The following is an 11,372-nucleotide window of genomic DNA, read 5'->3' as shown; positions in this document are numbered from 1 at the left end:
ACCCCTAGATAGCTAGCTAGAAACATGACAATCTAGTAATATAGTAATACAGCAATCTAGCAACCCCCTTGGAATTCAGGCCTCGGAGGCCAAAGGACTGTTATCCCGAATCGCATTTGCCAGTTGCGCATTTTATGCCAGAGAATTGCGGAAAATGCCACACCCCACTCTAGGCCAACCCACAACCCCCAACCCCCTTGGAGGGGGATTGAGAGGGGGGGACTGCCCCTGTGTACAGTGTGTACAATGTACACGCTCTGTGCCCCAGAACTCTTTGCCAGTGCCAGCGAATGAGCGATGAATGATGCCCATTGTTGGCAGTCCGCAACAACAGACGACACAAGACAGACGAAGACGCAGTAGTTACAGTAACTGTCAAAGGGGGAGGCACTTCCAGGGGCGGGGTTTCTGAGGAAGGGTCTAATGTTCCCAAAAAAAAAAAAAAAAAAAAAAAAAAACCAAGATGTTTGGGACATGTGTGCGCACTGCAAAAAACAAAGGGGTTTCCTAATATTTGGTAGAAAAACAACCCTACAATAAAAAATATTATAAAATATGAAATATTATATATGATTTATATTTTTTTATAATTTTTTTTTTTATTAAAGTACATTCCTAGAGGAAATTAGTAGAAATACCATACAATCCCTTTTGATTTTTCGAGTGCCTCAGATCCACTTCTGTTCACAAAAACACAGACAGCTGGAAAGACAGTCGGCTAACGCCCAAATGGCGTTTTAAGCACATAGTGCGCATTAATGAGCCCGGACTGAAGCTGGAAGTCTGGGAGTTGGGCTTAGTTTATGGCCTTGACAGGCCATACGAGGCATACCGAGACCCCTCAGCCGAGCAGCCAACCATATAGCATACATATACCACACCGAACCATCCCAATCCCAGGCCCAATATTCAGCTAGTCAGTTGCCATCCCCCGAATACGACTACGAATACGAAATCCATTCGATGCGATGCGGAGATGGCTGTCAAAAGTTGCGGCGGACGACACAAAACTGTCAGGCATTTTCGTGAATAATTTCCACAAAAATATGTGCGACGTACACATCTGAATGCAAGCACATGTGTGAGGCTCCCAGAGCAATGAAAATTGTCACCGCAAACAAATACAAATACGAATACGTGGAACCCCCGTGAATCCCTCTGTTTGTCAGTGCGCAATGCAAGCGGCAAATGTAAACATTTCAACAGATTTGACCAATACCATACATATACTATACCCAACAAGGGGGTTGGATGGGATGATATGGGGGGCTACGCAAAGGTGGGTGGCCAGAGGTGTAACATAGGCCTTGTAAGGCCTATCAACAAGTTAATTCCATCTGGAGTCGGAACTCGGAACAGGATTAGCGTATCAAAACTTTAAGATCAACTAGAACTCCCTTCAATGCTCCAAACTGAAATATAAACTTATTTTAATAAACATAAGTGACAAATAAAGTACAATATATGTAAGAACCTATAAAAATGTTTCTTATGAGTTAGTAAAAGTCATTAAATACTGGAATACAAACTATCTTTTAAAAACGAATTTATATAAATGATATAAAGATGATCCTAACTCATAAGTACAAGACGAAACTAAAATACTAAATAATAATCTATAAAAAAATATATATATTTTTTAAATAATCAATTAAGATGGACAATTTACCCATACAAAAAAGTTAAGAAATTACTTAGGCTCACCCCGAAACCTCTCAAGCAACCCAAAGACTGGGAAATATTTGTAATCCCCAGAGGAAGGGTGAAACATCGAAGCCCGCATTCGCCGGCTGGCAATCAGCTTAATTCGTTCAATTCACTTTTGGGCAAATTGATTAGCCAATTGATGTTTGTACGTAGAGCCTATCCCTCGCTGCGATTCCCGTTTCCAATCGCCATCGCAGTCGCAATTCCCAGTTCCCAATTCCCAATTCCCGATTCGATATTATTCGATGCCGGCTCGCCCACGCGCTTTCTTTTCCCATTTGGTCAGTCGAAATTTGTTAAAATTTCTTATGCATTTTGATTTGCTAACGAGTATTTTATTTATATATTTACTCCATTCCAAAAGAGTGTTAGTTGCTTTTCGGGTGGGAAGGGGTAGGGGATGAGGGGTTTAAGCTTGGCCAAAAGCCAAACCGGTTTGCCATTTGTCAACTTGTCGACAGACGAAAATGCGAAGCCCGTAAAAGCTTCACAAATAGCAATTCTCTTCAAATGAAACTGAAGAAGAAGAAGCAGCAGAAGAATACCCAAGCATATATCTTTTACAGTATAATAAATAAGGTTATAATCAGAATAAATTCAAAATCTCGTTTTGGTATAGATTAAAAAGGTTTCGATTTTAGTTAGGATCGCTTACAGATAAATATAACAAATTAGAAGGCCGTAAAATAAAACTGGAGAAGAAGAAGCAGCAGAAGAATACCCTAGCATTTATCTTTTACAATATATTACAAAAAGGTTATAATCAAAATAAATTCAAAATCCCTTATACAATACCTTATTATATATCGATATACCCCTTATATAACATAATATTTAATATATGTACCAACAAAAGTAACAATCTCAGTTAAGATCGCTTACGGATAATCAGAACAAACCAAAGAAATCAAAATCCCTAATGCAATATATATATCGATATACCCCTTATATAACATAATATTTAATATATGTACCAACAAAAGTTACGATCTCAGTTAAGATCGCTTACGGATAATCAGAACAAATGGAAAATATCTTTTCTAGCACATTCCGAAAAGTTTGGAGCTTAGTTAGGATCGATTGCCCATCCCCATGCCCATTTCGCTTCTCGCTCTCTTGCTCCCCAAAATGTTTGCGTATAACCTTTGCCTTAACCTCTCCTTGGCCCCCTCGCCCACCCAGTATCCCCCATCCCTATCTGAACATTTGTTTGTTGTTTGTTTTTATTGTTTAAAATTCATCACGAATTTTATTTTGTTGTGCGTTCTTTTTTTTTTGGCGTACACTTTGTTGTTCCTTTTTTTGTACAATGTTTTTTCGTAATTTTTTTTTTTTCGTTTCGTGCGCTTCGCTTTCGGCTAACCTTGAAGCACATTAAATTTGTTTTTGGCTTTACGGCTGTTTCTGTTTCTGATTCTGTTTCTCTTTCTCTCACCAGTGTGCTGTCTCTATTGTTGTTGTAGCTGCTTATTTTCCAACAATAATAAAAGTAAAATAAGAATAAGAACAGCAGTTACTTGGAGTGAAAACAGCTAAATAAAAAGAAGCAGAAGAGGAGGAGGGGATCTAACTTTGTTTATATGTGGCTGTGTGTGACCAAGCGTATGTAACATTCATGTGTGCGAAGGGGGAAATACAGATGCGGTCACACTAATAGTCTTTACTCCTTTTCCAACACTTTTGAAAAACCCCTATATTGCCTACATTTTATGGCAGTGCAAATAAAGAAATTTGGAAAATTTTGGAATGACTACCAGAAAAATAAATAGAATGAGTATGCTCGATAGAGTGAATAAGTAAACTAGCTCATTAGCATATTTAATACATTTCCATGGCTACAATAGGACAGGCAAAAAGATCGATAACTTCAAAGCAACCGGTGTTGGTTAAAAAATTACATACATACGTGTATCTTGAAGATTTTGCTATATCGCTTGGGTTTTCTTCTAATAACGAAGACTATAAATCATATTTATTTGAGATCTAGGGATTACGTCTTGCAAAAGAAAACATAGTGCTAACAATCTGAACACATCTGTTTGGGGGTTATTATATGGAGGCACCGGGGGCAGTCAAATACAAAAATTTCATGTGGGGTCGGTTTTTGCCTCTCCACTTCTTCTTCACGATTTTTCGGTTTAATTGTCGAATTTTCGTTTCGTTTTATATTTAATTTCGTATTTCTTTCTTACTTTTTTTTTTTTTTCTTAGCTTTTCGGTCAGTTTCTCGCGTTCTATGTCTAGCATGTTTCGTCTATATATCATTATTCGCTGTTGTTGCTCCAAAAATTACTTAATTGCAGCCATATGTGAGAGACCCCGTATATCCGTGGCCCCGGCAGTTCCCCGATTTTTTGGCTAAACTGGAAATGTGTCGTCGTTTTGTGTTCTGTATTCTGTATCTACGCATTTCTTGGCGGACTGTATCTGTATCTTTGTATCCGAGAGTGTGTGTATCTAATTCTAATTTATTTTTGCCAAAAAATAATGAGGGGACCCAATGCGAACGCCAAGTTCTCTCTCTCTTTCTTTCCTTTCTTATGCGCTGTCGCTTTTATTTATTTATTTATGCGTTGGTTTTTTTTTATTTTATTTTATTTTGTCGTTTTCTTGTTATTGTTCTTGTCTATTCTATACTTTTTTTTATATGCTGATCAATAAATTACGATTCGTTGACATGCCACCCCCTTTTTGGCACCCCCCTCGAAAGACACGCACTTCCCCATCTCTTTGCATCACCCTCGCCAGCTACAGGACGCACTCGATACGGTGAACTTGGAAAAACAAGAAAATGGGAATTATCTGAAGCATAAACGAAAATCATACATATATATCAAAATATTAAAACATATGAAAAAAAATATATTAAAAAAATATTAATATGTGTAAATATAATATTTTTCATTTTTGTGAGCTCTACTGTATACTTTTCTCTCTGTCTTTCTCTTGGTCATTTCAATTGCAGTCGGCTTCACGCTCTGCTGCGCTTTAATGGCCCAAAACGCGGGCAGAGGCGTCGTCCAAAGGGGGGTTGAGTTTCGAGCAGGGGCTGCGGAGCTGCCTCAACTTTTGCTTTCATTGCACGTAGTTCGGGAACGACAAATTCAAATTCAGATTCAAATTGAACTTGAAAAAATGTGGCGGTGCTTGTAAACTGTGCCCAGGGGCGGGTTTGCGAAGGGGGGCGGGGTTGGCTCTGAAGTTCCAACAATCAGTTAGTTGCTTCTCACGCTTGCCAACGAAAAAGGAAGAGAAACACAGCCACAAAAAATCATGTTTTCCAGCCCTCAGAGAAGCAGAGAAAAAAACCTACAAAACAGAAGAATACCAAAGCGTGGGCCATTAAAACCCAAATAACCAAAAAAAATTTAAAATCAAATGCGACTAGAGAGCTTGTAAAGCTGTGGGCGTGGCCAAGTTCGGAAATGTTTGCCCTCAATGCCCCAAAAGGGAGGTTCCCCAAATCTCAATCTCTTTCGGAATCGAAATTAATATAAATCAAGAGGACTTTAAGATTTAGAAATCTCATGATAATGCAAAGACAATTCTAACCCATAACCCATTACAATAATGGTCATTTGCAGTTTTTTTTTGTTCTCCAGTTAATTAAATGTAATCTAAAAGGACCTAATATATGTAGACTATATGAAAAACAAATGAAACACCCCTCTTAACCTCGAAAGCACTACCCAGAACTCAGGATCCTTCATATATACCAATATAATTTTCAACCAACCCAAAGGGCCTAATGGGGACTTTCAAGGGCAAGCCCATTAACATTAGCTGAACCATTCCCTTCAGAACAGAACCCCCATATCAAGCTCTTTATTACCCTACATGTATGTATCCCGAGCCAAGAAAGCATTTTTCAGCTGCGTAGCTTAGTTATCCCCTCTACATTCGCAAGACAAATGGATGGCAAAAGCTCATTAGAAGCCCGAGTCCCCGAATCCGTATCCGAGAATCCAAATCCGAAACCGAATCGGAGCTCGGTTGTTAATGACTTTCCGCTGCGATGGGCAGAGCTGGAGGAAAAAACAAGGGGGGGAATCGCTTTTGTTGAATGTTTATGATATTTGTCCGTCCGTCGGTGTTACGCTTTTTGATCCATAAAATCAGACAGTAAAATCAGTCAAAAAAAAAAAAGAAAAGAATTTGCCAAAAAAAAAAAACGAAAATGATATGAAACACTGTCGGATGCCCCAAAAAAATACACGAACGATTGTTAATAATAATAGAATATAATAACAGTTCGCGTCTTAATTATATAACAATTAAAAGACGACACAGGGGAAGTAGAGGTTGAAGGTTGTTGCTTAAATATGGGAAAACTCAAGCTGCTCGTTTTTCATTTTCCTTCACTTTGTCGAGTAATTTTTTTTTGGTGGATTGTCGGCAAAAACCAAAAAAGACCCGAAAAACACCCAAATTATTCGTAATTTATTTAAAACAAAGAAAAATTTGACAAAACAAATTGCTTGCTGGAAAATGATTGGGGGAGTGGGGCGGATAATGGGGGTTAGATGCAGCTTCAAGGTCGCCTGATTGCGTTGCCAACATCAAAAGGCAATTTGTCACCTCGTGCGCGGGTTCAAATGTATCTGTATCTGTAGCCCCATATGTATCTGTATCTGTAAATGTATCTGGATGCGGCGAAATTCATTGCGCAATATAAATTTAAGCAGCTACAAAACAAGCAACAAAAAAATTGCACAAAAATTTAAATGGATTCCCAGTTAACGAGGGGGAGGGGACAAGAATTTAAATGGAAACTAAGCTGGGGATAATTTTAGCATAACAGGTAAAAATAATCCAAAGCCAGATGGAGGTGAAAAAATATTTTCAAAAAAAAAAGACAAGCTCAGTATACAATTAATAAAAAATTTGTAAATCAAAACCAATTAAAAATCAAACAAATTACTTTCCATTTCTGGTTAAATCTGGTAGACAAATGCAATTCGTCGATCAACCAATCATTGATTGATTGCTGCATCTTGACCATTAAGCATCCGCCGTGTTGTCTTTCATTTTGCTCATCTCACATGCTTTTCAGAGGTGTGAATTTTTACTCGTTTTCTCTGCATTGTTTATGCTTCTTCCTCTTTCGACTCGTTTCGTTAACTTTGAACTTCAAAACAACAACAATGTGTCGACAACAATAGCTGCGATCAGCATTAGCAACAACAACTTAGCAATCAACTTCACCTTGTTCAAGGTCCAAACTCAAAAAGTACAAAGAAAACCAAAACCAAAACCGAAAAAAACAAAATAAATAAATCGAAAAACACAACAAAAAGCCAGACAAAAATGTTTTGCTGTTAATTTGCATAGGGAAATTGAATGTTGAACCAATCTGTAGGACGGAACGGGTGATAAATGAGCATCAGGTTTAAGAAACTTCCTCCACAAATAGTCGGAAAATAATAAAAACAAATGGATTAGGGGAATCGGGAATTAATCAAATAAAGCTCACAACTAAATTAAGATATCAAAAGGAAAGAGTTTTCAATTGGTTCAATGGATAGAGATGTGGATTCGACTACTTAAAGATATATAATACAAGTTTTCACTCAAAAACTAGCTAATAATATATATAATAATAATAATATGATATAAAATATTTATACAGAAAAAGATTTGCCATATTCAATTTTAGTCAGGGGCGTTTAGCCAGCTGTGGATTTACCATCTTACAAATTCTAATCTATAAGATGATATATGTGTAATACAGGTTTTCATTCAAAAACTAGATTAACATAGTATCATACCAAATATTTATACAGAAAACATATTTTAAATACTCGATCGTAGTCAGGGGCGTTTAGGGATGTGTGGATTTACCTTCTTGCAGATCTTTTTAATATAAAGTTAATCTAAAGAAAAATATGTTACAAATATATCTACTATATCTTTATATAAGTTATTTTAAATTTGGTCAATCCATCAAATTTTGATATACCATCTTACAAATTCTAATCTATAAGATGATATATAATACAGGTTTTCACTTAAAAACTAGATTAACATAGTATCATACCAAACATTTATACAGAAAACCTATTTAAAATGCTAAAAATATATCTATTATATCATTAAAATGTATAATTTTTATAAGTTATCTGATATTTGGTCAATCTTAACAGGGTTTTTTTTAGATTAACTAAATATTCCAGCTATGTACATATGTACTTTATGTACTTTTGCGGCTACGTTGGCGGCTGCACTTCCGTAGCTGGTGTATTTGAGTTCGGCCCACACAGCAAGATACTATATGTGTGTTTATATAGAGCCCCTTGGATCTTATAACCCCCCCACCTATGTATATCTTGGCTCTTAGCACGTGGGCTGCACTCGGAGCCAATCTTTCGGAGCTGGTGGATGAATTTTATTCGGGTTTTTTTTGGTGGTATGGTGGCATGGTGGCTTGGCCATATGGTAGGTCAACTGCTGTCCCACGGCGCCCGAGAATGACCTTCCACCGACATTGGGCGCGTTCCAGGAAATGGCATTAGTTTGGCTTGGCTCCTTCCTCAGGTTCTGTACATATATATCTGTATGTATCTTCCTGCTAATCATATTAATGCAGTGTGCGCGAGGGCTTGGCCCGAAGCCCGAAGGTTTGGCTTCTTTCTTTCTCGTTCTCCGTCTCTTTCTCGCTTTCGCCTCTCTCTTTCTCTTTCTCTTTCTCCGTGTCATCACTTTCGCTGCTGCATATCGTGTTTTATGGGTCACTTACCCCGTTGTTGTTTTTTGGGTCATGTCCATCAGGCAAACAGGAGGACAGACACACAGAAAAAGAGAGACAGTAATATGATATGGCCAGGAAGTCCGGCGGGAATCCATTTTAATAGCTCGCTCTGCCAGGGTTGTCACCCCAACTGCCTTTTAAAATCAAAAAGCCGCCTCAGGTGCTTCTAGAACACAATTCTTATAAATCAATCATTATTTTTCAAATATTTTTCATTAAAGTATAACAATCCATCAAATAGATTTGCCTGATTTTCACAAACTTTGGCTATTTCAAAGCTATTTGGCAACACTGTCTGCCTGCTTTTGGCCACGTTTCCGTTTTATTTTGTGCGATGTTTGTTTGCCGTCTCTATACTTGTTGTTGCTGCCTTTCGCACAATATGGACTCATTAGCACAAGACCCAAAAAAAAAAATCCAAAAAAAAAAAAAAGAAAAACAGAGCAAGAGCCGAGAATCCGAGAACCCGAACAGTCGAGTCGGTCCAAGTTCCGTGCCCCGTTCAACTAATTAATTATGCCCCTGCAACGTCATGGGGGTGTAAAATATATATAATTTGCATGTGCGTTGCGCTGCCTGTGTGATAATGTATTTCGACATTTCGCTGTTGTTCTTGCTTTTGAGTAATTGAGTCGAAAGAAATTTGCATTGTATTTAGTTACACACGCACATGGACATGGCACCATTGTATCTGGGTATCTGGCGTATACATTAGCATGGATATCCGCAGCATAGGCGCCGAAATTTAGCATAGGCCAGCTGGTGACCCCGACGCGGGTCGCGGTTTCACGGCTAGCCCACCGCCATGGGGTGTTTCTCGTGACTGCAGCTCTAAATTCAACCCACATAAGCTTTGAACTTTCATTTCCAGTTAAGATTGGGCAAAATACCTACTACTACAATGGATACCAACGGTTATATCTTGCATATGACGACCCCAACCATTGCCAATAGGTCGTTGACATCCCAAGCCAAAGCAAAGCAAGATAATTTGCCGTTTTAGAAATGAAAAACATTCAAAGATATGTTAGTAGGGTTAAATTTTAAGTTAAGTAAGGAGTAAATATGAACAGTTTTAAAATAGTAAATTTGGTGACCCCGATCTCAAACATTTTTTTGATTTTTCAGCAATCCAAACTGCCAAATACATATAAAGGATACATATGTTTGTAAAGTTAAGAACATATTTAGGTAAAGGTTAAATATACGTGCAAATGAATAGGTCTTTTTTTGAAAAAGTCCATTTGGTGACCCCGATTTCCCAATTTTACTGGATTTCCGAGCAACCCAATTGCTTAAGTTTTCCGACCACCTGGCACCATCTATCCACATACATTTAAATAGGTAAAGGGTTAATAAGTACACAAGTATCTTGTCTATTTGGTGGCCCCCATCAACGAATTCCCTGGATTTTAAAGCAATCCAAACCACGACTTTCCTGGCCAGCTGGCGCCTTCCGACCCCATCCATTCGAGGAGTTTATTGAGCTGTCTCCATTTTGAAACCACTCTTATGTATTTATGTACTTTCGGGCATGTAGAACAGAGACTCGCCGTTTTCTCGCCGGTTTTTTATTTGGTGTTTTTGGTTGTTAGTTTTTTTTTGTTTCGGGCTTCGAGTATGCGCGTCGAGATATGCAAATTAGCTCTGGCCTTGGCGTGGGCGTTAAAAGCTTTTTGTTTTTGTTTGTGTGTGTGGATTTCTAACTTCGTTACACTTTGCTGCCCCGGAGTGTGTGGGTGTGCGGACTTGTGGGTGTGGGTGGGAGTCGTCGATATTTCATGCTAAGCTCGACTAAGAAAAATTTGCTAACAAAGTAGCAAGTTTTTCTATTAGTCACCCTGCTGACTAGTCTTCCCTGCTGACACGTTGACCGATTTTGAAGTGCCAATGTTACATACCAATCTTACATCTAATTCCAATCGCTATCCCAAACTCACGCCCTGTTCGCCCAGCCTTTCCCATTTTCATTCCCATTTCCAATTCCATTTCCGACTGGCGACTTTCGAATGGCCAGTGGCCATAAGTCTTTGGTGGCGAATCGTTTTCCTCCTTTTTGCATTCGCCAAATGGCAAAAGCATTCATAAATTATTCAAAGCAAATCAAATGAGCGGCAAAGAAATAAAGAAAAATAGCTATTTGGCCTCTTTGGTTCATTGGCATTTCATTTGCCATATTCTCTCTATATTTCTTCTATATATAAATGTATTTTTTTTTATTTTTTTTTCCCATCTGTATCTGCAACTTCCCATTCACGCACACCGCCATTCATTAGTCGAAACTAGTTTCTCTTTAGTATTTCTTCATTTTCCCCTGCTCTTTTGTTTGTTCCTACTTCTACATCTATTTATTTTAGTTTGTATTTCCGAGCTTTGTTCAACTTGTTTCTGCTATGCTAATTAGCAATCGAAACAAACCCATCCGAACCTCCATTTAAAACAATAAGCAATTCATTTGGTATTCAAAATAAATTAAAATATCATAAAGCCCCCAGAAAGGCAAAAACAACAAACAGGCAATCAAGTATTTGTTGGCTCGCAATCATAATGATAATCGAAATCATAACCATGGCTAGGTGGTTTTGGAGGTGCCCCGCCTTATAAATACCCCCCCCCCCCCTCTTGAGGAACTTTAAATTACAATATTACAATGTTTTGGATTTTTTTCGTTCACAAACCTCTGAGTGATTTGAGTTCTTCTCACTTTGTGGTTACTTTGTATTACTTTCATGAGCTTGTCACAAGTTTTTACGATTGTTTTATGACCTTTTGTTGGATGTGTTTGCGAATATGTATATGTACTCGACTGTGCTGGAACGATTGTTCCATTTTGCAGCGGATAGATAGACAGATAGAGAGACTGAGAGACAGATAGATCAAGATCGGATGTGCACATACATATAGCTAGCTATATATA

General features: G+C 38.0%; 1 protein-coding gene across 1 annotated transcript in view; it reads left to right on the top strand.

Annotated features, from left to right (window-relative positions):
* Positions 1–11,372, top strand: part of LOC119558099 (activating transcription factor 3) — a 39,990-nt gene that overhangs the window by 1,867 nt on the left and 26,751 nt on the right. The gene's annotated exons all lie outside the window — the stretch shown is intronic.

The sequence above is a fragment of the Drosophila subpulchrella genome, chromosome X (genome assembly GCF_014743375.2).
Source record: "Drosophila subpulchrella strain 33 F10 #4 breed RU33 chromosome X, RU_Dsub_v1.1 Primary Assembly, whole genome shotgun sequence".
In the NCBI taxonomy this organism is placed as follows: domain Eukaryota; kingdom Metazoa; phylum Arthropoda; class Insecta; order Diptera; family Drosophilidae; genus Drosophila; species Drosophila subpulchrella.
This window is presented reverse-complemented; position numbering and strand designations above follow the sequence as displayed.